The sequence below is a fragment of the Gouania willdenowi genome, chromosome 1 (genome assembly GCF_900634775.1).
Source record: "Gouania willdenowi chromosome 1, fGouWil2.1, whole genome shotgun sequence".
Classification (NCBI taxonomy): Eukaryota; Metazoa; Chordata; class Actinopteri; order Blenniiformes; family Gobiesocidae; genus Gouania; species Gouania willdenowi.
In genome coordinates, this window is record NC_041044.1 from 27,678,139 (window position 1) to 27,701,685 (window position 23,547).

A 23,547-nucleotide genomic window follows, 5' to 3' on the forward strand; every position below is an offset into this window, starting at 1 on the left:
AAGATGCTTCTGCCTAATGGAAGTCACAGGGGATTTATATCATACACAGAGAAATAAGGCAGAGATTGCATGCTTCATCTTGTGGCCTTGTAAGAGAGTCTGCCGAGAGTAGGGATGAAGAGAAAAAGGGAATGTCCAAAAGTGCGGATGGTCGGGATAAAAGTAACAGTAGACTAGATGTTGCATTCACTGAGAAGTGGCTAAACCCAATGTGCATGTGAGTTTTGAATAACATCGACAAGAGAGGACAAAAACAAGGGCCGATGGACAGGTTTGCACGTGAGAATAAACGCTGCGAAAGATGATAAATCTTTGAGGCAAAGAAGGGCAAGAAATAGATACAAAGCGCAGAATGATTGAGAGGTGCGCTGAAGGATGGAAAGGAGGGAGGAATATAGAGCGATAGACAGTGATGTATAGGTGTGCCGGGCAGCTTGGGACAGCACATGGTTATTCCCAAGTGTGTAGGGTATATGGAATTACAGGGAACAATGGGGTTTAAAGTGATGAGGGAGGCTTAGAAGCCTGACCTTGTTTCAGCTCACTTTCCCAGGATCTGCAAGGTTCACCTTTTATTCAGTCTGGCGTGTTTTTATTTATGTGAGCGGGAGAGAAGTAATGATAATTAGGCTGCAATGTGTGCGTGTTTGGGTGCGTGCGTGTGTGGGGAATGGAGGAAAGGATGTGTATATGTGTGTGTGTGTGTTCATGACTGATTCTCACTCAATGTGTATTCCAGATTTTTTTTTTTTTTTTAGGAATCCTAAATGTGGATGAAATCCAAAGCTTCAGGTTTTTAATCAGGCTCATCTGAGCACTGCGGGGACTGAGAAGCTTTCATGTAGACACGCACACACACACACACACACAAAGCATCCCACCATTGCCTTTTGTTCTAAATTTACACCTGACATGAGAAAAGGAAAATGGCGGAGGAGGTAAAGATAAGGGATAAGAAAAGAAGATGAGGATGACTTGTGGACTACAGAGGTGCAAAGACTGGAGGTTAAGGGAAAAGTATGGCCCAAAAGTGCTAAAGGAAGGCAAAGGGAAGTGTAGAGACGAGTACAAGGGAAAGCCACATTTACTTTAGGAAACCTGCAACAGTCTGAGAGAAAGGTAGAGATGAAGATAGTTGGAAATACTGGTGGAGAGACAGTGAGGGAGAAGGACAGTGGTATATTAGTCAAGGTGTCCAGTCTATGTATTGCCTGCTGTGCAATACCACCCCTCTGATTTACTCTGCTGAGTGACTGATGAGAGGGAGGAAGAGAAGGAGGGATAAAAAAGATGGAGGGATGAGAGAGGAGGGAGGTCTCGCAACGAGCGTTTAGGCCAAATTAACGGCACCTCATAAATTAGACTAACAGCCAAATCGGAGGGGCTGGAGGGGAGGGGTTGTGGGCGTGTGTGTGTGTCTGTGGAAGTGTGTGTGTGTGTGCGTGTGTATAAATGCATTTGGTTTACACAAGTAACTATGCTTTGTGTATGTATGTGAATGATGGCCTGTCAAGGGGGAACTATTTGAACCAGAGCAAATAGATTACTTTCAGATAAAGTAGAGGTATCCAACCGCTCACTCACACAAAGACAATCTTCCCTTGATCACCACTGAAACAGTCTCTCTGTATAGGATGTGCTTACAAACCCAAACTGCTCGCAGAATAAACGAACCAATCACGCTGAATGTGAATTACCCACCTTTGCACTCATTAGATACTTTACACAAAGCACAAGTAAACAAACAGCCTCAATTGTACATCAAGGGAAATACAAACCATTATATTTAGAATGTCATAGGAAGAACAAGATTTTGCTGCATTGCAGAATATCTAAATTGTATACAATATGCAGAGCAAAATTTCATGAGGAAAAATCTTGAGACAACAACTATGTATCATTTATAATATATCTGTCCTAGTGTGCTCTTGGAAATGAAACTAGCACAAGTAAAAAAAAAGAAAAAAAAAAGGAGTACACTTTTTTTTTAAATCCCTGCTTTATACACATCTTTACTTTTTCATAAAGGTAGAAGAAAGAAGAAAGAAGAAAAAGAAGAAAGAAGAAAGAAGAAAGAAGAAAGAAGAAGAAGAAGAAGAAGAAGAAGAAGAAGAAGAAGAAGAAATGATTCTGGCTCCTTGATCTTGTAAATTCTGTATTGATGTCCATCTTAAATTAAGCACTATGATAGAAATGATATTAAAATTAATTAGGACAATAACGTTACACTTACATATGTTTAGTTTAATTTAACTCGGAAGGATACAGAGTGTTGAGGATTTCACAGTAGGATGATCTAAAAACCTTTGCTTAACCCTGAACAGACCAGCAGAATGCTACGTTAATTAAATCAGGACACAATGGCACCTGTCTGAGTTTTGTTTTTGTTATTTTGTCTAAATATATTAGGTAACTTTTTATGTACTGAATAGTTTTACAAAAAAAATTACACTTTCTCCTTACTAAGATTTGTTTTGATCACATAGTTACCAATTCGGGTGTCCCGATCCGATATCGGATATCGGTCCGATATCAACCTGAAAACGAATATCGGATATCGGGTTCAATATTCCGTTTTTTTTCTTTTCTTTTTTTTTCAATTCATGTTTTATTTATTTTATTCAATTTTCGAATACTGTAGATATTATGTTGAAGGTTAAAATTTATGTAACCAATTGGTTGATAAGTAATGGGTCATTTTTTCTCATACTTACTGTTGTTGACTATTGTATCACCTGATCAAGCCTTTTCTAACATTCCACACTACAAAATAAGCATTTTTTTTAAAAGAAGAAGAAGAAAAAAAAGTAATAAAAGTATGTATGACTCAGGCTAATATCGGATCAATGTCGGCATCGACAAGGCTGCAATATCGGTATCAGGAAATGAAAAAAGTTGTATCGGGACATCCCTCGTTCCTACAAAGTCTTTGTGTTTGATCTTTTTAGTTTTAAAATTTTTAAAATGTATTTTTTATTCACTTTTTCATCATTTGGACAAATTACTAGGCAAAAACCTGTTCCTGCCTAAGACACTAAGAACGTATTTTTTATATTGATAAGTAGAAGTTGACAAAGGGCCCTAAGCCCCACCCCCAACCCTCCAGTTATGTAAAGATGTCATCTCTGCCACTAAATTTAATTCAGTGTGAAATTACATTTTCTCATTTTCAATTGCAAGCAAGCAATAACAAGTCAATAAATATTTTTGTTGTAGCAGGGACAGTTAATGTACAACAGTTGGCTTGCTCAATCTCTTGGAACAATTTTATTCCCTCTCTGATAATGTACGTTTTCTGTTACAGCTCAAACAACTTGTGCTATAAATTCTCTCTCGTGTGCCTTATTTATGTCCCCCCTCCCCCCTTTATATTCTAAAGAAATGTTAACTCTGTCAAAAGTGCAAGCACTAGCCGATCGCAGTGTGATTACAGCAGTGCTTGACTGAGTGAGATACTAATACTAACACACACACACATACACACAAACCCACCCACACACCAATCTGGGCAGTGTGGGGTTGATGCTTAGAGTGATTAAAGTGGCATGTTTCGGAGTATGTCACCTGGGTGCTGCTGTATCTTAAATCAGGACAGTGAGGCTCAGATTGGGTATTGACTGGCCTGTAGAAGTCTCCATCCATCACGCTGAGAAACGATAGCACAGAGGCCACCCTGATGTAGCTATATACCACTGATGTTGCTCACTGGCTGACTGAGGTGACGTAAGGTTAGGGTTACAAACCCTCATTTATACAGCACAGCGCGCAGACAGAGATGTGAGTCTTCCCGTGAAGATGTGAACTGACAAGCATCGTATCTGCAGCCAAGATATGGGTAAAGATACGTGAAGAATGTGGGAGAAAAAAGGCAAGTGTTCCTGTCACAAGCTCAAGCTGGCAAACATATGCTGAGGCATGTAGCGCTTATCGTAAGAGATAAAACCTCTTTTTCTGTCTTGTTGTCTCTCACTCTCAGTGACACGCAAAAAAACACAAATATGCACACACGCAGACGTACTACTCTGTCTTGAGGGCCTGAGATGCATCTTTTGACTGTGTGCCTAATGATAATAAATGAGCCATCATGGGTGGGGTGGGTGGCACTAAGTCATCCCCTTCATTGACAGGAGGAAGACTGGGAGCCCCAAGGTCACCCCACTGTCAGCATCACTCTCCCTAATAACTCCTCTGGTTTTTTTTCACATGCACACATACATGTGTGCATGTGAAAAAAAAAGCATACAGACTGGAACCAAGTGCTCCGTGCCCATGTTCACTCAAATGTAAGCAGCAAGATATAGATAAGAGATATGTCTGGTTTGTTTAAATAAGTCTTATGACAGATCACGTAATAATTTGGATTAATTACATCTTGGAAGCCTAACCTAAACCAGTGAATATTTATGAACCAAAGACCGCGCGTGTGATCAAAGAAAGCTGAAAACTGCACTTTCCTGTATCGATTTCCACAGCAACACAGTTCTGAAGTTGTGTTTTTCTTTCTTAACACAATACTATTAGTGAGTAATTGTTGAGTTGCTATAAGGAATATATATTTTAAACCAGGGGAGCCTAATCCTGTGAAGTGAACTGTAAGTGCAGACTAACAGCTGTCCTTTCTTGCAGCGGTGTTATAAGAGAGAGTATATCTCCTTTATAAGATCTGAGTGAGCGGAGTAATACGATGTTTGAGAGAACAAAAGATAAGAGCAGCATTAAATGGAGTGTAAGAGCCGTCTCATTGATAGTTCATATATTGTACAGTTCTTTAAAACAGATGTGACATTATTTAGGTGACAAAACAAGTCCTGCTGTGAGTGTTCACAATGCAGCTGAAGGGAAAGTAAGTCATCTTAAAGGTACAGCAGCTACTGTACATCCGCATCAGTTTAGAGTTAACAGCTGGCATGTAGTGAGCAAACCCTGCAAGGCCCCAACCACCAGGCTACAGTAGAGTCCAGGACCAATGGACAGTAGGTACAGGTTAACTACAAAACTGGACAAACAACAAGCGAAACAAGGAGAGACGTCATCCCATTCGGTATCTGTTTTCTCACAATGCTGCACTGTAAACTTTTATCCAACATGTTAATATAAAGGAGTTTTTTCAGGATGATGAAAAAAGCATACAGTATATTGTTTTGCAGTGTTTTTGCTCATGTTCCACTAAAAAAATTATTAGAAATGTTTCAAAATACTATTCTTGTTAAATTGGATCACGTTTGCTTATACGTGTATACGATGGTGGATTCCGACAACCAAGTCATTTTAAAAGTCAATCGCGAGTTGAAAAAGTAACTAAAACTAAAATCCCAAACTCCTTTTTTTCTGCTGAAATGAAATGTATCTGTGTATGAAGTAGTGTTGTTGATCAATCCTTGTCAAAGTATTTATTTTGGTGTATTTTGTTGTAAAAATGTGAGAGTGACTGCCTTCTATGTGTTGAAATCTGGCTATTTCTATCAAATTTAACTATTGGCTGACAATGGTGGTTTGTGATTATTTGGTGGCTTCTTACTAGGGTGTCCCGGTCCGATATCGACATCGGATATCGATATCAGATTAAAATGTCCGATTTTTTATTTTATTTAATGTTTTTGCAATTCATTTTTTATTTATTTATTCAATTGTTGAATACTGTAGATGTTATGTTGAAGGTTAACATTTATGTAACCAATTGGTTAATAATAAATGGGTCAGTTTTTCTCATACTTACTGTTGCTGACTATTGTTCTCTGAGTGACATCACTTGATCAAACCTTTTCTAACATTCCACACTACAAAATGAGTAATTATTATTTTATCAAAAAAAAAAAAAATAAATAAAAAAAAGTGATGAAAGTATGTATAGTTCATATCATATCGGATCAATATCGGTATCGGCCGATACGCAAGGCTGCAGTATTGGTATCATATCGGAAATGAAAAAGTTGTATCTGGACATCCCTACTTCTTACATCACAAACCACTAGGGCTGGGATAAATAATTTTTTAAAAGATTAATCTAGCGATTATTTTTCCATGCATCGATTAATCTAACGATTCATTTTTCCAGTTTGATTCGATTATCAATTATCTCCCCATTAATTGACCAAAAGTGATTTATACATGTTGATTTACATATCTAAAATGAAAAAAAAAACACATGAATTCCTTAACATTGCAATATATGTGTATTGCTCTTCAACTCAAAATTCCAAAATAAAGTTCAGTAAGAATATAAAAGAGCAAAATAATGCATTCAGAGTCAGAGGTATCATTCATTAAAAAATAAAAAGGCAGTGGGAGCCTGTCATGGTGTCCTTCATGAACCAACAGAATTTGGTTAGATTTATGTTGAAAACGCATAGGCCTAGCTTACTGAAAAAAGTGCATCTTTTAATTCTTCATTCACATGAAAATAACAACTTAAAGTAATACACTCTGACACTCACATTTTTCTCAAACTCAAAATTCCAAATGCTAATACAGAAAGTGCTTTCCCAACAAAAAATAAGAGAGAGAAATTGGAAAAGTAACAAATAAATATGAGGTTTTATAATGTTCATTTTTAGTAAAAAAAAAAAAAAAAATATATATATATATATATAATAATGATGATGTAAATGATCTTGATTAGAACATGAACTGAAAATACAATGGTCAGTCTTGGTCCCACACTAGGGGGGAGATGACGTGAAATAGGAGCCACTAAATATTGTTTTATTCCACTTATTTACTGAATCTGATTCTTTAAAATGTGTGTTATCACTCATTCATTCCATCATTATGATCTATATTAAAGTTTGGGAACCACTACAGAGCAACTTCTCACCCTGACTCAGGAAAAGATCAAAGCTTTCTTTGTTCATATTTTAACGGTCAGAGCCATTTGATGTTACGCACTGGTTGTCAGGAGAATGTGTTTGTTTACGCTTGGCTCGGTGTGTATGCGTGTGCTGCTGCTGATGTCATGACGGGTGTTTCCTCCTTGTCGCGTCGACGCGCTGCCGTCCGGTCACACCTGGGATAAAGGACGAGAGTTACGGGGAACGGCAACCTTCGACGAACGAGTGCGTGCCTTCACTGCCTTGCGCCTTTGAAACTCGGAGGAGCCACTAACGTTAGTTATTCTCTGGTGCCGCCATCTTTGTTTTGGTCAGTCGACGCAATTTTGCGTCGACGTCATCGATTACATCGCCGCGGTCACCTGTGGACTCTGTAATCTGAGGGGAGTATGTTGGATTGAGAGAATTGTGAATAAAGAGGAATAGTGAGTACTGAGTAGGTACCAGTTAGCGTAGCATAGATTGATCTTTGGAGACTTTATAGAATAGACTTGGTGTGTTTTAACTGCTTCACCAAAAGTCAGCTTAGATGCACTTCAGACAAAACCTTGGGGTTTAGTTACTCTTTAGATTCGGAGAAACTTTTTTTGTATCACTTCCTAAATACTCATATGTCCCTCTGTTTGGTCCATAAGCAAGAACTTTCTGAATACACAAAGATATATGGGTGAAATACACAGAGAACTAAAATAAGGCTGCATCCGTGTTGGGGTTTAGCATTGAGCATAAATGGACCTTAAGTCACAAAACAGGATTGCAGTCTGAAGGCAGAAGAAAAACAGAAAATCCTCCAGCCAGAAAAACCCTGACTAAGTGCTGTGTCCAAACCAGTCACTGTCGTACTACAAATGTTCACTTTGTAGAAGAGCAGAGGAATCACAAAATAATAACGAAATGACCGGGAAGTTTGGCCACTCACTTTGAACTGTGATAATTTTTGAAACGCACAAACACACACACACACAAACATACATTGACACGCACACACATGCAGCAAGTTTAGACTGGAACTGTAGAAAGCTAATTTGCACTACACTGAAATGCATCTCAATTAAAGAGAAACACATCGAGGTGCCAAGGGAGGAGAGAGGAGAGAGATGTGAGAGAACGAGAGGAAGGAATGGGGTGTGAAACAGATAGTGTGTGAGAGTATGGGAGTAATAGAAAGGCGGTGGGGGGAGCTCCACTGTATTTGGCATGGGAAAAAGGAGAGGGCGAGAGAAAACAGAGGAAAAGAGGGAGTTTTTCATCGCTATTTTTTGAAAAAAAAAAAACATCTCATTTTGGGATGAATCAGATTTAGAAAAGGCGTTAGGAGGCTGAGCTGCCATGAACATTCTAAGTAACTTCAACCTCGTTATAACCACCTCTTTGGATTAATGCCAGCACACCAGGGCTGTCCCCGCAATAGCTGTGCATCCGTCTGTGTGTCTGTTTGTGTTTGTACTCAGATATTTTAAGCCCAAGGCTATCTACTGAATGAGGGGATACGTACAAGACACAATAAGCTTTTACCCAAGTAGCCATGTTGGCAAATAGAACTTCAAACTGGAATTGTTGTGTTTATCTGATAGCTTTTGATTCTGGTAGTTGAGGCAAGAGGACTTGAAGTTCTACTACGATTGCATCACTGTTCAACATTATAAATAAGTGTCTGAACGTGTGTATTTGGTTGTGTCTTTGTTAGGGCATTGCATTTGAACAAAACAAGCACATTGCACACAATCTGTCACTAGGAAGAATATGGATTGGTTCTGTATACCACAACTGTATTTGCATGAGTCGTCATATTTCTTAAGAATGAGATGACAGAAGAAGTTTCAGTTAAGGCGACCATAACTTGAAGGGGTGTGTACCACCTGGCATCTGGCAATACGATTCATATTCTGATACATAGGTCACAATAAGATACGATGCGATATATAGCGATATTAAAGTATAAAGTAATTATTGCAATTTTTATATATGACTTAAGAAACAACTAATCTGTAAATGTGTACACCTGCATGAGAACATTATCAATAAAATATATTTTATTGGCCTATTTTACACTCAAAACATTGGATTTAACATGCCATGTGCCAACAACTTAAAATTAAAAAAAATAACATACAATCTGCCTGTGGCTTTTAAACCAAATTTGACTTTAGTGCAACTTAACTGAGATATATGCCTAGAACAACAAATAAATGCAGAAGTTAGTACTTTCTGTTTAGATTTTTTTTAAGGATGTATTTGGAATTGATCCGAGAATCGCGCGACGTAATATCGTGATATATCGCCGCTAACTGATTTTTTTCAACACCCTTAATAAAACCATTTTACCTGCTTATTGTCTCATCTTAATTGCACTGAAAGCCGATATACATTAAAGGGGAAATGCTGTCCATACACCATAATCACTATCATGCAAAACACCAATAAAAGTGTAAAGGAGATTATTGGCACTATAACGCTAATGAAGGGAAGACCAAATGACACTGTTGTCATGGTAAGTATAATTTTCCTGTACCATAAATGACACATCACACAATCAACTAAGAAACCTGAACAAAAAATGAATTATTCAATGAAACATGAGTAAAATAGTACATTTAAGAAGAGGTTAACTTGTACACTTTCACACTAACTTGTCATATCTTTACACATTGGATTATGCAAAATAATAAATCTGACTATTTACATACCACACTGTTCAGGTTTGTTGTGTTTATCTGCTACAGAATCACAAATAGAAGAAATGACGTCCAACTTTTACCCACTGTGCATCATTTAAGGAAGAAAACAAATCCCAATTGATGCAAAGCTTTTGTTCATGTTAAGTAAATCTAGGCAAAAAATATCTCTTGTCCTGCCGACAAGCATGTCAAATCCGGGGGAACCAATTTTGCATCAGTGAGAACCATGACAGCTAAATATATAAATATATCAAGCAAAAGAAAAGTGCTTACATGGATTTCCCCCCCCCCCCCCCCAATACTTTGAGTTAGCATAATCCTTCCTTCTCCCTCCTTTTCTCTGTCTTTTTTTACTTTCTTGCTCATGGCTGATCTGTCTTTCCCACATGCACACATGCACACATGCACACACACTTTTTTTAGATACATGCTTCTAAATGTTGGCCCAAAACAAAACAAAAAAAAAAAAAAAAACATGTCACAAACACTCTCCAGGTCTTTCGGGCCTTTCAATCTGCCCTTGATGGCACTGTTCATCAGTCTCTAAGCAGCCCTCCGTTGTGCATTGGCTGACAGATCGAGTTCTCATTACATTAAGTAGGAACTCTATTAGTCCAAATGGTGAGACATAACCAGATAATCGGCTGTGGACAGCAAGTATGGTTATTCAGGAGGTGAGATGGTAACGGATGGCGTGTGGGAGAGGAATGTTTTATGTTGGAGGAAGTGTTATATCTCCATTTTAGACAAGCCTAATTGATAAACAGGACAATAAAAAGCACCAAATGGCCTCATAGATTCCTGCCTACAGCACAGCCAGCAGGATGTCACTATTAGGTTGTAATGGCACTGACAATTAGAGTAGAATAACAGCAAATGCTTTAGAACAGTATCAGATATATTTGTCTAGAAATAAAAATCATAATTGTCTAGAAATAAAATACTAATAAAACTCCTCTCATAAAAGAAGGAGGAAGCAACGCTTCCCTGAGGGACTCCTCAAATGCTTCCTCCAACCTGAACCCCACCCCCACCACCCCCACCGCCTCACAATACTGAGGCTCTTTCTAACCGTCCCCAAGATAAGAATGCAAAAAAAAAACCAAAAACCGAAAATCTAAATCGATCCAAAACGTCAAAAATATTGGATGATACCAGTTTAAAAATATTGATACTCTAGTTTCATTTTCTCTCTTGCATGCAACTATAAAAACATTACATACAAAATAATTTAACTCCAATAAATATTTATATAATACAAGTATGTGTAGACTGACATTAAACATTAAAAAAAAAAAAACAAAAAAAAAACAAAAAAAACAGTGTGTTCACTGTGAAAGAAATGCTGAATGATTGCATTCATTTCTCCTACATTGTTATTTTTCTTTCTTTCTGTTAGTCTGTGTTACAATATATTGCACTGTTTTTTGTAATGTGTTATTACTATTATTATACAAGTTCAATACTTACTATATTATTATCTGATTCCCCAAGATCACCGTAAATATCATGTATTTGCATTGTAGTTTCTCAATCTTTGGCTCTAAAAAGATCATATTTGAATTTGCTCTTAAATGATAACTTTTGACACTTTGTAAAAGAAAAAAAAAATCCACACAATGTTTGTGGAAAATTGTTTTTTGTTTCTGTTCTATTGTTACTGAATAAAAACGTTTATTACGATAATACATTATTTAGTTGTATTGGTCAAATTCAGTCAAAAAAATAATAATGTATCGATATCAAATCTTACAGTCTCGCCCATCATTGGTAGTGATCGTTATCACTAATGTTATCGCTGTTCATTCCGGTGCACGAGCAGAATAAACATTGGGGGGGGGGGGGGGGGGGGGGGAGGGAAGCCACGATGGGTGAAAACATGTGAAGGCGGAGAACGAGTGTAGAAACTGGCAACCAAGCCATCAAACAAATCGGCAAGTGTACGTCCGACAGAAGCGGAAGTTTACACACACATACACTTGGGATGAGCGCTACTTTAAAATGAAGTAACGATAAAAGAAGCGATGATAATAACGCTCACCTAAACATCCGTATCAGTGCTCGGTGTACGGAGAATCCCGAGGAGTTTCCCGAGTCTTTCTTCAGCCCAAGTTGAAGGCAGCGATCCGACACGGTCCCACAGTCCCGCGTGAACTGCAGAGAGATAGAGAGAGAAGGTGAGGAAGAGGAAGAGGAAGAGGAAGAGGAAGAGGAGGGGAGACGGACAGGGACAGCCTGAATCCAGGTCAATCCTCTCACCCGCGACCCCAAAAGTACACTTGCTATACGTACGTTTATTTGCTCTTTAATCCCGGGCTGTGACCCCCCTCCCCTCCTCCTCAGACAAGACAAGATGACCACCAAATAGTAACAGGGCGGGGAAGAGGGACCGGACAAGGCAGCTGTCAGGTTGGACCTCAAACTGATGCTGACGATGCGCACCGAGATAAGCTCGAGAGAGAGAGAGAGAGAGAGAGAGAGAGAGAGAGAGAGAGAGAGAGAGAGTGTGTGAGAGAGAGAGAGAGAGAGAGAGAGCTGCTGAATGCAAAAAGTCACCCTTTAGAAGTTACTCAACTAGGTCAGCGTGTGAATGGAGGCCACCAGCGGGTGAGCTGAGCACAGCTCTTTATGGGCGTTTAAGGGTTAAATTTTTCATTCATAGTGAGCTTTAAAGACCACTACACGCACACACACGCACACACCTGCTCCATTTCTAAACATCTCACCGGTTGGATCAATCATTACAATACATCACACAGTTAATTGAAAACAACAAACAAACAAAGGCACAGGTGTTTCACATCAATAAAGCAAAACAAATAATACTTCGAGAAATAACAGAAGTGACTTGTTGAGTATAGCTACTCATCATTACTCAGTATTAGCTACTCCTTACAAATGGCAGAAAATCCTAACAACATGAGTTACCGGTAAATACTTTTATATAGTAGGGCTGGGATGATACACAATGGCCACGTTACATGATGTTTTTTTAATTCGAAGGCTCTTATTATTATGATGTTGGCTCTAGTCGTGGCGGCCATGTTGGAATATGTTGTCACTAAACGCGTCATCGCCGCAAGTCGCGCATGCGCAAAATGACCGGAATTAACTTAAAGCGGCTTTAAGTGGTGTTAACTTTTTACAAGAAAGAGGAATTATTTAATTCTGAATTAAAAACGGAATAAACCAGCCACCTACATCGCAATTAAGTTTAATTCGGAATTAAATTAGCATTAGGAATTAAGTGTTTACAAGGTCAGGTTTAAGAGGAAATAACTTTTATTCCACTTTAAAGAGGAAATAAAGCTGCCATGTAAAAGTGGCCATTGTGATGTGATACATCAGTGGTTCTCAAACTGGGGGTCATAAAGGGCCTATACTACGAATCTAGATTACCTCTTATCGCGCTAACTTTTGGGATTTGATCAGTGTGTTGGACTATGAAGCTTAATCACTATGGCTATTAATGCTGAACGACTAGCCTGGTCGAGAGCAGGTTTTGCTCTGGCTAGAATTTTAGCGAGTACTAAAGCCCCGCCTCCTGACCAATCAGATATCTTAGAAAACGACCTGCCAATTAATAGAAGATCCTGGTTGGTGCAGATCTGATGGCTGCGTTTAGGAAAGAAGATTATTAATGATAAATGCAATCCCTTCATTTACCAATGACATCCTTTAGGAAAGATATAGATTTATATTAGACTGATCAATAGCTGATGAAGCCTGTGTCACGATCGTATGCACGGACGGGTAAAATCATTCATTCATTCAACGCTGAGGCTGACACCATCAGCACGAACATACAGTTAAACAATGTACTGTCATCCCAGTGTGTGTGATAAATAGGTCTTGAATCAAAAACCGTGTGCGTGGTAATAAAGCGAAACTGATCAGAGAGCTTTTACGCATTCACAGTGTCAGCAGCTTCCTGCCTGGGTTCTTTCAAACCTGCCTTTTCTGTAACAACAGGGGTGTCTTTGGTCTGAATTATGGATTTTAATTATTCATCATTTTAAACTTGAGCAACCTGGTCGGGACCAAGTTATGAAGTGGATCAAATCTGAGCGAGTATAAAAGCTTCGTCTCCTGCTGCGCGCTGCACTAACAGTGTTGCTCCTTGCTGTCATCATGGATTTATATTCATTATATTTGTTTAAGATCATAAGCTGCTCCTCCATTCATTGTAAATATGCCCGCTCTGCCAGGTTCTCCATTGATTGGTCAGACGCTGCAATCTCCACTCCTTTTATGTGCACGCGCATGTACCGAGGGTGAAATCACTTGGCTTAAATTAGCGTGTTTTGATCGACGTTCGTAGTACAGCTCCTGTCTTGACAGGGAACGTTTGGTTAGTTCAAGCCAGCTAATGGAGATTAATCCAATCTAGATTCATAGTATAGGCCCTAAAGGCTCAAACATACTCAGAACTCACATACTTGTGCGCACCACAGTGTAGTAGTTTCCATTAAAATCCTACAAGTCCCATGATTCTTAGCACTTCTCTGTACTCCTGGGATGTGTTTTAAAGGTGTCGGTACTTTTCGTAGCTCGTATGCCAGCCTCTCCTCTAAGCTCGTGTTCATCTCTCCTGCTCTGTTTCACCAGGCGGGTGAAATACAGGTCAGTGTTACATTTAATGCGGGTCGATACAATGCCGAGCAGTGTTTTGTGTGACACCAAGTACGCCGAGAAATCAGCGCGGTCGTAAAAACTGAGCTTTGCATTTAATTGGCTTGGCGGACTCTGCCCGTTTATGTTTGAGCCTTAAGCCGTAAACTTGACAGTCGAGGAAATAGTTTCAAATATAATATTCATGTTGTAATAACCACAGTAGTGCATAACTACATATGGGGACCAATGCAGCAATAAAACAAACCTACTTTACATGTACAGTATATACTGGACATGGCACACAGCTGTATCACTGTAAAGGAGGATATTTGTTTTAATGTCTATAAAAACATGCAAAAAAAAAAGTAGTTCAATTATTTTTCTCAAATAAATGTGCACATGTTTTGCTTATTGGTAATACTTTAAACACATTTTAATATATATACAAAACGAGTACATTTACTCTTTAAGTTTACTTCTACTACAAATATTTTAAATGTTTAGGTTGAAGCCTTCAAAGAATAGATCATTCAATGGCATTTAGGGGTACCAATATTAATAATATGTGTTTTATTTAGGTTTTACACCATCAGGATTTTTGGGCCAATCACCTATCAGTGAGTTTAAAAAAAACGATCACCGATCATATACAGATCAAATTCATTTGGTACTACCTGATACAGACGGTACCATATTTCGGGACCTAAATGCAGCTTTGTGACTGTGAGGGAGTGGAAGAATTGAAGAACAGATCATAACGTTTGTTGCCAGAGTGTGTGGGTGCATGGCCCTTTAACTGCCAATGAATGCCCCAGTCGCTCGACCACGTGGTGTATGCCGTTTTTAGTGATTGACAAAATAAACGTTATAGTTCATATTCACAGGTGGAGGACAGCGGACACACACACACACACACACACACACACACACACACACACCTGTGTACATCTATAGAAAGTTTAATCTCGACAATGACGTCATTGATCGGATCTGCAAATTAAGACATTACTGCCGATCACATTAATTGCATAAAATCCTAAATATCGGCTGATCCGATATAGCCGATAAGATCGGTGTACAGCTTAGCGTATTTTTCGGACTATAAGGCGCACCGGATTATAAGGCGCACCGGTTTGTTATTGTTATTATTAAGACGCATTAAGCGAAACAAAATAGTCAGATATGTCAAACTTTATTCAACTCATTAACAATAACTCAACATTGTTCAGGTTTAACACATAAAATACAGAACAATACACTCACTTTTTCAGTTCAGTATGTTGAAGTACAGTACTGCTACATATCACTCCACGAGGCGCCTGACTATGGTAGCCCTAAAGTGCCAAAAATCCATCAAGCAGTGCAGCTTCATAGTTTACCAAAGTTGTACTAAAACATTTTGACATATTAATTTCATACATAAGGAGCACCTGATTATAAGGCACACTGTCGATTTTTGAGAAAATTCAAGGATTTAGAGTGTGCCTTATAGTCCGAAAAATATGGTAGTTTAATTGACGTGATGATTATGACAGGGACCTTGACACCCAAGTGCAGAGGCAGAATGTTCAAAATAAGAGTCCATCTTTAATCAACCCTAACCCATTCATTTACCATTATCCAAAAACTTACAAAAAACTAAAACTAAATCCAAAAGGCCCAAGGAAACCGAGGAGCATGGGACCAACACAGTAGCATTAACATTGTCAATGAACCAGCAATCATTCCGTGTTCAAACACTCAGCTCAATAGTGAGGGAGGCTACACCTGGGTGCTAAACATGAGGCAGCTAATCAGTCATAACCCAAACCCACTGGCATCACTGGGAGGTGGAGACACGAGCAGGAATAACTGGAAACACAGAGATAAGCGTTAACACATGAAACTAGAACTATAATGGAAGCTAACCCGAACCAACAAAGACTAACATAACAAAAGGAGGACCACAAGGGCTACAGACAAGTAAAACTAAACAGGAACTGACACAAGATTATGGAAAAGTGGTGCTAAATGTTAGCATTAGTAATTCCATGCAGATTAGAAAGTCTATCAGCATTGTTTTATGGGTTAAGTGGACCAGGGAACACTTAACCCATAAAACAAACACTCACGTGCCACCTATGGCAAAATATCACTGTCTATTAACACTCAGGGGCGGATTGACAAAGATCTCAAATAAAGGGTGGTAATCCTGCTAGCCCTAAATCCTTTAGTGACGCAGTTTCCTCACCTGCTGTGTGGAATTCACTAAAATTGCAGCAATTATTAGTGCACGAGCAGAACTGGTGCATACTGCCCCTATTTAAATGAGTGTTTTGCTCGTTTAATGTGGAGACGACAGTGCAGCTTTTACTCTCTCACACACACACACCTGGAGCCTTTTTTCCATCTCCGCTGTATTTTCTACGTGTGTGTCTGCACCTGCTTCTCAGTCGTACTCTTTTTCCGTACTAAAACAATCACCGCAAACAGTTCCAGATTTCATGAATCGCATTGTGTCCCCTGCATTATTATATTTGCATTTTCTCTATATATTTTTGCTCCCCCTGGGAGATCTGACAACTATGCATATTTATGAGAGGGAAACGTGCTAAATGGAATAAGGGCGCATTCTGACACACTGAAGACGCGCAGTCCTGATTCCCTGGGTTTTGTCCTCTTTATTAGCACATGGAGTGACGTTTGCAAACGTTTTAATACTACTAAACTGCCCCCCAATGTTGTCTAACTATCTTAATGTTGAATTCATTTTCAACTTATTATAGTATGCACTGATTCAGTGAACAACACTGTGGGAAAGACAGGGTTAAAGCATCACAATAGGCCTTTTTTTTTCAAATACATTTTTCATTATTTTATGATAAATTAATCAATCAGAAAGAAACCACAAGTCCAAACAACCTCGCCTTTTACTGAGTCGCTTTTGTCCTTTAACACAGAGAAATGCAAATGGACATAAATCAATACATATTGAACAGAAAATAATACATGAATAAACCAATATTTTAATAAGTGAATACACTTGTAACCTTTTTATTAAATAGCAAAGTTTAATTGTGGAGATGGCCTAGAATTAGCTGAGTCTGAGCATACACAACATGTTGATATTGTAGTGTCTTTGGACAAATAGGACACTTTCTGGTTCACATATACTAGGGCTATGCATTTAATGAGCATGGCTGAGGCTACCATTTATTAACTGAATTGATGAGACAAGATGTGTCACCATCTGGGTGGTTTATCACCTTAGGTACATGTTTTCCATCGGGAAAACCCTGCATGTACATTAGACAGGCTGAGAAAATAACAGTTGTTACAATGTCCATACTGTAAAACAAGCCTTAACATGAACACTATGGGTTTGGGCTCAGTGGACACACTAGGATGTTGTACAATCTCCCAGTTAGAAACGTAACGATTAAATCAGTATTTCCCAACCTTTTTGTTCTGTGTATCCCAGAGCCTTTTGTCATAATATAATCATGAGTATCCTCCTCTTTAATTGTGTCGTTTATGTATGTTGGGCTCTTTTCAACTCTGTTCAGTTACAAATAGAGTTTTTAAGATTGAGCATCTTAAAAAAAATCCACACAACCTACTACAAACCAGATTGTTAAAATCAAATCAAAACATGGTTTTATTTCAGAATATTTCGTGAGATGCCTCACGATGGGATGTCGCCTCTGCTACATTCCTCAGAATACCTATTTCACTTTGCCAATCCTGATTGGCCGGTGAAGTGCATCAGTCCGATGGGAGAACCTCCCACCTCCTATAAGAGGAGAGGACGAACAGGTGCGCGTCATTCTTAAACCTCTTCTCCTCTCGGCTCCGCATATTTTTTGGCTCTGACCGGTTTAACTCTTCGCAGGTGGGATTTTCTTCTTTTCCTGCCGACGAACGCTGGCAGGGCTAATGCCCAGCTTTAGACCACACCAGGTCAGAAGGTGAGGTTTACCAGCTCTTACCTCGCTCCGCGTGGTGAAGTGCTGACCTTCACTGCCGCAAGGCGTGAAGCTCCGAGCTCCAGCTCCGGCTGTCTGCTCCCTCCAACGCTACTGCTCCGGCATGCTTGTTGACCCCAGCGGCCTCTCACTATGGTGACAGCTCCACTGCTAGCTCTGTACTGTAAGACCACAGCTCACGGACCCAAGCTCACCATAGCTGGTGTCCCAGACCACAGCCCTCGACGCCCCGCACACGTTGGTCTCCCTCCTGGGCCCACACCACAGTGTCTGGCCCGGACTCAGCTCCTATACCACGGGGTACGAGCTGAGGAACTCCAGCGACCCATCTGCTGTTCAGAGGCAACGCTGTCCCTGACGTCTTGGACTCCCTGCTAGCACCTGTGCTAGCCGCCACGTGATAGCGCTAGCTAAACCGCCTGCTCTCCTGCCTGCATCAGCAGTCATGGAAGACGAGATACACACTCCCTGTAGCCCTCAGAATCACTTTTCTCAATCCGCCAAGCCCTGATTGGCTGGAAATAACTTTCCATCCGCCAGGGACACTCCCACCCTCTATAAGAGGGACGGCGGATGTACAGTTTCTTATTCAAAATAAGCACCTCTTCTCACTCATTCGAGCAAGAATGGTGGTCTGGGGAGACATCTCACTCATATTACTCATAGAACCGGGGCTACGAAAGTAACCTATAGTTATTTTTACAACATTTTTTTTGGGTTTTGTTTATTTTCCTGGAAAAAAAAAAAACCCATCATCTTGTTATCGTGAGGCCATTATCGTCTACAGTATTGTATCGTCCCACCCCTAGTAGTGCACTTTTATTTGCATAATTTTTTTTAAACTATATTTGTCTAAAATATTTCGTATTGTTTCTACAAGTGTATGATTCATTTTTTTGCTTTTTGATAAAGAAACTAAAATCGCAATAACCAATCGCAATACTTGTAGAATAGCAAGAAATCAGATACCATTATATATCATATCAAAATCCAAGTATCATGATTTAATTAAATGGGGAAAAAAAGCATGTTTTTGATGAGCAGAACTAGTCATTAAAGCCAATGTATGTCTCATTTGTTGACACATTTCATCCTGGGGAAAACAATATTCTTGGGGAAACCTGAATAGTCTGATCTTGGAATGATGGGGAAATGACGGTACACTATTATTATTAATAGGAAGATAATAGCTCCTGTACTTTGTTCATGTACCTCTAGGGGTCCACTTACCCCCAGTTGGGAATCACTGATCTCAATAATTTTAGGGATTTAATACAAGTAAACAAAAATGTCAACAACAAAAAAAAAACGTCAAAGTAATTTCATCTGTCACAATAAAATATTTTTCTTTCATCCTGTTTTCCCAGTTAGTCTGTCACCACACAAGCAATACATTCTGTCCCCTCTGGAATGAACTGTGTTGCCTCAGCCGTCGGCAGGATGTCACATCCCAACAGAGCCCACATCAACCTCAGTATTCTGGTCACATATTACAGAATCATTACAGGAACATAATAATGATAGCAGGAGATAAACGCTACAGAGATGTGCACAGGTGTAATATTTCATTTTTAAACTGGTTTGTTTGTGGCTGCGGTGCAATCTGCTGGTTTATTTAATTGTACTGTTATTTTGTGAATGACCTCTCCATCAATGTTTTGCTGGCAGAAACAATGAGTCCTTTCTCCTGAATAGTCCCAGTATTTCTTCTCTCAACACCAATGTTGACCACATGGTGACGATTTTAACTCACAAGTAAGGAAAGGCCTAAAGGAAAGAGAGGAGATGGATGGAATGGGAGAAAGGGGGAAAAGTTCAGGGTGACATCTATGACTGTTCAGTGCTACCTCTGCTGTCCATGGAGAGACTAAGCGAGGGGAAAGGAAGAGGAGGAGGAGGAGGAGGGGGAGGAGAATTATTCCAATCGCTGAATTTTTTCTTTTCATATTTCACTCCTGAGTCACCACTTCATCTGTCCACCTACCCTCGTGCCATCTCCTGTCCTTCTTATTTGTCCCCCCCCCTTGCATTCTCTCGCCTCTCTTCTCTCTTACAGGGAGCATCTCTTGTTTGCTCATGCACCCAAATGTCTGCAACATCCTGTTCTCTATTTACAGAGCATGTGGGATGTGTGTGCGCGTGAGCGTATTCGCGTGTGTCTCAGTTCTCTACTTGTGTATCTCCATATATCACTGTGTGTCTATGTATGTGGGTTCATTGGGGTGTTTTGTAAAACGCCCAACATTGCAACATGATATGCTGAATTATTGATCGTGCTTTTCCATTGTTGTTATGAAGATGTCTGCTTTTGGGTTTTGCTAAATCTATTGTTAACCCACATGGAGTTTTTAGTTCAAGCAACAGCGAAAGGGAAAAAAAAACACACCCTTGTTTGTGACGGTCAAAGAATCAGATGCCGATTTAAAGCTAGGGTAGGCGATTTTTTCCAGATACACTTTCTAAAATTTTGACAGAAATTGTCTTTATGTCCTGATAGAAATTAAGATCTTATGTGCTCTAAAAAAGGAATGAAGAAAATCTGTCAACTGTAGCAGTTGTAAATCTGTAATAACTTCGACCAATGAAGAAAAACAAAGGCGGTGCCATCAGGGAGGCTACATTCAAAATCATGCTAGCTTTTGAAAATCGCCCACCCTACCTTTAAGGATGGAGGCAATCAAGTGACATACCCACTCTGAACTGCTTTTATTAATTATACTGTTTTTATTCTGAAAAATGATCGATGATTTGCCTCTTTGCACTTTTTTTATCCTATTTATTTATTTATTTATATATTGTGTGTGCATGAAATGTGATTTGCGTAGAGGAGGACTGTGATCCAACTTTGTTGTATGTCGTACTTTGTATGATTACGCAATGACAATAACAACATCTATCTAATTAGATGGTTTTCCAATCTCAAACAGGAAGGAAAAAAGGTACATGAATACATTACTTACTTACTTATCTCATCTGAGGTCATCTAATCTTTTATCTTATCTTATCCAATCTCATCCCATCTCGACTCAACTTATCATATCTTGACTTCTCTTACACCATCTAATCTCTTCATATCTTATCTTATCCAATCTCATCTTGTTTCATCTCATCTTATTCTTATATAACACTAATTGATAGCAGAAAAGAGCTAAACACTTTCTACCAGTCTCTTAATTATCCACCCCCCCCTTAGGCTTTGTTCATTAAACTAAGCCAGACAATGGGACATATTTAGGATTATTTTTAAATGCTACAACAACCGGCTCAGCAAAAACCCACCACAGATTAGTCACTGTGTGTCTTGGCGCAACTCCATGTACTGTGAGACACATTATTGTACTTTATTTTTCCTCCTCTTCTCTTACCTTCTTTCCCCCCACACTTTATCTCCTCCTCTTCCTATACTCAAAACTCTCCTCTAGTCCTCCATCTCATCTTTCACTTGCTTATTTTTCTTGTCTCTTCCTCTCTCTTGAATTAAAGAGGAAAAACCAAACTAGTGTCATACATGTTCCATCAATTTGCTAACAGTCTGTATATGTATTGCATTTGTGTGTAGTGTGTGGCGTGTGTGTGTGTGTGCGGCTGACGGTGCATGATGTGTGTGCCAGTTGTTTATGTGCCTTTCTGTGTGCAGCAGGAAATTCAAAAAAACTAGGGCATATCGACCACCCAGGGGTTTGAAAGCTCAGGGGGTACCAGAGCAACATAGTTTAAATAAAAAGAAGAGGAAAAAAAAAATCACCATAAAGGGGAAAAATACAACATGTGTGCACTTTTACAGCACGCAAGCACACACATACACAGGAAGAGACAGTCCTCCCTCCCATCTGATAAAACCCTTGCACACAAACGACAAGATCAAACACAAAATCACGCACATATTCAAATAAACCTTAACAAGCTTGATAAACATTATATTTCATTTATACCCTAGCCTTCTAGTTTTTGTGGTGGCCAGCTGTTGCCTCATAGATGAGGCTTTTCCCCGCTGACATCTATGAGTAACTGCAGAGATTTTCACTATTGATCCAGGTTAGCGTTTGACTATAATAAATGAAATCAGCTCAGTTTCTCATTTGCATATTGTCTCAGAGGTGGTTTACCAAAACCTTTGACCCTATTAGTGACCAGTTAATGAAAAGAAGCCTAATGCCAGAGATGGTTCACTGGTAAAAAAAATAATAATTCTGAAGTGCAACAAATAATAGATCTAGTCCTGGCCATATCCGGACCTGTCACTGCAGATCGTCACCTCTCAACTAGATCTCCATTTAGGGATTGATTTTGTGATTTCAGGTTCGACCTCAGACAATTTAACACTACCTCTAACCATAAGGTCAAATCTTTGGACGAGATATTGGAATGCAATGAAAACAATTATGATTATTTCATGCAAGTAAGGAAGTTCAAATAATGTGAAATGTCAAATCCTGCATTTTCTCCAAATCTTTAAGTGGTTTCATTGTCCAAGAATAGTTACAGAAAATAAAAAAAATTGATTTGTAGTTTTTGCTGCTATGGATGTTGCACTTTTCTCTTTCTTTTTTTGTTGTATTGTTGCCATGGCTGGCCCAGCCTATACGCAGACTAAGTGGCTGCTTAGGGCCCCCTGACCACTAGAGGGCCCCCAACCTGGCAACCCCACTTGCATGTTACTGGTGCATTGCGCGCATCAAAACTGGAGTCGCCTACTATTCCTAAACATGTTCATAAATGATTCCTTAACCCTTTAGCACAGTAATAATATCTGTAATATTACGTGAATATCTGTAAAAGTCACAGTTTTCTATTACACAGAGTAGATATAGCTCGTTCAAAGTTGTTGCAGAGTGTGATGATGTTAAAGACATGTATGACCCGGCTTTGTGGCCAGAAGGCGCATTTGTGCAACGATACTATGAAGTGCGTAAAACCCATGGCAACAGTGGCTTTTGGAGACGCAAAGTTGAATGCGCCTGTGATGTAAATATCTATGAGGGTCGTATCATTTAACACTCGGGGCCTACGTTTAGGACAAAGTGCAGCGGATAAAGCCCGATGATTAATTGTTGATGAATTGTTTGAAAACACTGACATTCTATGTATACAGGAAACTTTACTTTTGAAACAAGACCTGGACAAACTTAACTCTATTAATTTTGACTTCCATGGGGCAGGGGAGTCCTCAACAGACTTGAGTTTGGGGACAGTGCATGGTAGAATATCTGGAGGTGTGGCCATAATGTGGCACAAAAAATATGATCCAGTTATTAGTGTGATCAGACTGAATGTTGATTGGTGTATAGTTATTAAAGTTACCAGGGACAATAAAGTTTTTATTATTCTGAATGTTTACACACCATTTGAATGTCATGATAATGAAGCTGAATTTCTACAAAAACTTGCCTTTATTGGCTCTTTTATTGAGGAAAGTGAAAGTACTTGTATTTATGTAATGGTTGACTTTAATGCCGACATCTC

General features: G+C 39.2%; 1 protein-coding gene across 24 annotated transcripts in view; it reads right to left on the bottom strand.

Annotated features, from left to right (window-relative positions):
• The window catches only part of ptprdb (protein tyrosine phosphatase receptor type Db), a 222,565-nt gene extending 210,626 nt beyond the window's left edge, over positions 1-11,939 (bottom strand). For all 24 annotated transcript variants that reach the window (XM_028450464.1, XM_028450408.1, XM_028450368.1 and 21 more), the window contains exons 1-2: positions 11,798-11,939; positions 11,547-11,659 (exon numbers count right to left, since the gene is read on the bottom strand). The gene's annotated coding sequence lies outside the window, so the exon portion shown is untranslated. The remainder of the gene's footprint in view (positions 1-11,546; positions 11,660-11,797) is intronic.
• Between the last annotated feature and the right edge of the window lie 11,608 nt (positions 11,940-23,547).